The sequence below is a fragment of the Tupaia chinensis genome, unplaced genomic scaffold, assembly GCF_000334495.1.
Source record: "Tupaia chinensis unplaced genomic scaffold, TupChi_1.0 Scaffold143650_1, whole genome shotgun sequence".
NCBI lineage: Eukaryota > Metazoa > Chordata > Mammalia > Scandentia > Tupaiidae > Tupaia > Tupaia belangeri.
This window is the reverse complement of record NW_006203499.1, coordinates 162451-165365: the sequence shown is the minus strand read 5'-3', so window position 1 is coordinate 165365 and position 2915 is coordinate 162451. Positions and strand designations below refer to the sequence as shown.

The 2915-nt window shown below is 39.2% G+C and overlaps 1 pseudogene; it reads left to right on the top strand.

Moving 5' to 3' along the window:
* Window positions 1-782: 782 nt before the first annotated feature.
* On the top strand, window positions 783-1543 carry LOC102486844 (olfactory receptor 7A17-like; annotated as a pseudogene).
* The last annotated feature ends 1372 nt before the right edge of the window (window positions 1544-2915 follow it).

Genomic DNA, 2915 nt, shown 5'->3' with positions numbered 1-2915 from the left:
CCACCATGCCACCTGCTGGCCCCAGAGTTGTTTTTCAATGGATATAATGATACAGTTTTTGGGCCAGCTGATAGTGTGATGGTTAAAGTGGCTTGGTCATACATGGTCGACTGCCTGTTAAAGTTCCAGACCTGGTAGCTGGAAAAAAATGCCAGACAGGTGTACATGCACTCCCAGCATCCTGAAAGAGGAGAATATTGTGGAATGGCCATTCTCCATGGGGAGGGGTGATATCTCACTTTCCCTCTCTCTCACTGTCTCTTTGTCTGGTGAGTGCATGTGCCCAATAACAAAACTAAAACAAAACAAAACCCCAAAACAAATAAAATCCTATTGTAACATCATATTTTACTCTATAAATATGTACTATTATTTATTGTCAATAAATACATAAGTAGAAAGTCCTGCAGAATACATAATCTATGGGAATAAAGAGGTGAGATAAGAAGTCCAAACAGAGATGACATTAGGAAAGCCTAAAACAGATTAGATCCATAAAAATATGAAATGTAAATTTCTGACTGCAAAATATTATCTATGGGAGTTCAGCTATGTGAGTAATATCTGTCCATGTGAAATTAGCCATTTCATTTTACTCGTTTCAGGGAGTCACCATGGAACCAGGAAATGATACACAAAGTTCAGAATTCCTTCTTCTGGGATTTTCAGAGGAACCAGAATTGCAGCCCCTCCTATTTGGGCTTTTCCTCTCCATGTACCTGATCACTGTGTGTGGAAACCTGCTCATCATCCTGGCCACCATCTCAGACTCCCACCTGCACACCCCCATGTACTTCTTCTTCTCCAGCCTGTCCTTTGTTGAATCTGTTTCACCTCCACCACCGTCCCAAAGATGCTGGTGAACATCCAGACACAGAGCAAGGTCATCTCCTATGCAGGCTGCATCAACCAGATGATGTTTTTCATGCTCTTTGGAGGGGTAGATGTCTTTCTCCTGACAGTGATGGCTTATGACCGGTATGTGGCCATCTGCAACCCCCTGCACTAAACGGTCATCATGAACTCCTGGCTCTGTGGACAACTGGTTCTGGCTTCATGGAACACAAGTGCCCTGTATGCATTATTACAAAGCTTAATGGTGTTGTGGCTGTCCTTCTGTACACATGTGGAAATTCCCCACTTTTTCTGTGAACTGAATCAGGTGGTCCACCTTGCCTGCTCTGACACCTTTTTTAATGACATGCTGATACATTTTGCATTTGTGCTGCTGGGTGGTGGTCCCCTCACTGGGATCCTTTACTCTTACACTAAGATAGTTTCCTCCATTCGTGCAATCTCATCAGCTCAGGGGAAGTACAAAGCCTTTTCCACCTGTGCCTCTCACCTCTCAGTTGTTTCCTTATTTTATTGTACAGGCATGGGTGTGTACCTAAGTGCTGGGGTTACCCAAAGCTCATACTCAAGTGCAGGAGCTTCGATGATGTACAGTGTAGTCACCCCCATGCTAAACCCCTTCCTCTATAGTCTCAAGAATAAAGACATAAAGAGGGCCCTGAAAAAATTATGTGGAGGAAAGGTATAAAAGCCCCAATATTTCTAGAATAGAATAAGCTCCCTAACTGCAAGCTTCAATGCCTCAGGAGTAATTTCTTGATTCTTAATCATATTTTGGGAGTAGGATTTGGTCCTCCAATGAGTGCTGGAAGTTTCCATTCCTCTTATTTTAATCTCTCTGTATAATTTTATTTAGCCTTCATATTAAGCTTTCTGCTCTCTCTGATATCCAGCAGCTTTCCCTTGGTCATTTCCCCACTTTCCCTAAGTCATTTCCAATCTCTCACCAAAATGATTTGTAAATTCTCAGTCATCTTGTTGAACAACATAGGCTTCTCCGGAGCTATTTATTCTCAAGTGGCATGGATCATAATGAGTATTATTTCTTTAATTTACTGAAGCTATAGTACTAGGTTGTACTCCTTTCTGGAAAAATAAAAACTGTGCTTCGAAAGTAAAACTATTTAAATCCTCTGAAGGAGAAATGTATTTGAGACATAATTTTTCACTTTTGGGGTCCATCATTCTATCATATATTAGGACCTTTACTGCTCTTGTTGATAATGTGGACTTTGGCATCTAGTGTGTTTCCTAACTGGGCAAAATAATTATTTGATTTTATTTTTGAAAGTAAAAAATAGATTTTTTTTAACAGAACTTTATAATCTTTTGTATGTTAGTCATTCCTTCTCTTTTCTCTTTCCACCCACTTTCAACCACCCAGTGCCTTCTCTTCCAATCTCTGGTATCTACACTTATCCTCTCTACTATCATATCTTTGGATTTTCTGCTTCTGTAATAGAGTATAGACTTTCAGTTTAAGTTGATGGGGAAATACAGTGTACCTCTTCCAAAGTCTGGCTCGCTTTGGTTTATATTAAGTCATTTGTATTCATCCACTTTGAATCAAACAGTAGGGGTGTCATTGTTTCTTACTGCTGAATAATGTTCCATAGTATCTATGTGCCATCATTTTTCAATGCAGTCATCAGTTTCTGGGCACATAGTTTGATTCCATATCTTAACAATTGTGAATAATGTAACAGTAAACTGGAATGTCCTTCCAACTGTTTTCCTGTCCTCTGAATAAATACCAAGGAATGGGATTACTGGGTTACATGGTAGTTCTATTTGTAGTTTTTTTTTGAGGAACCTATATGTTGTTTTACACAGAGTTTGTACAAATACACATTTCCAACAACAATGTAAGAGGGTTCTCTTTCCACCATATCCTTGCAAATATTTGTTGTTCTTTAGTTTTTCCATCCTAGCAATTCTAATTGGGGTTAAATGGTATCTCATCATGGCTTTAATTTGCATTTCCTTTATGACAAGAGATTTTGAACATTTTTCACATGTCTTTTGGCCATTTGTGATTCTTCCTTGGAGAGTTGTCTATT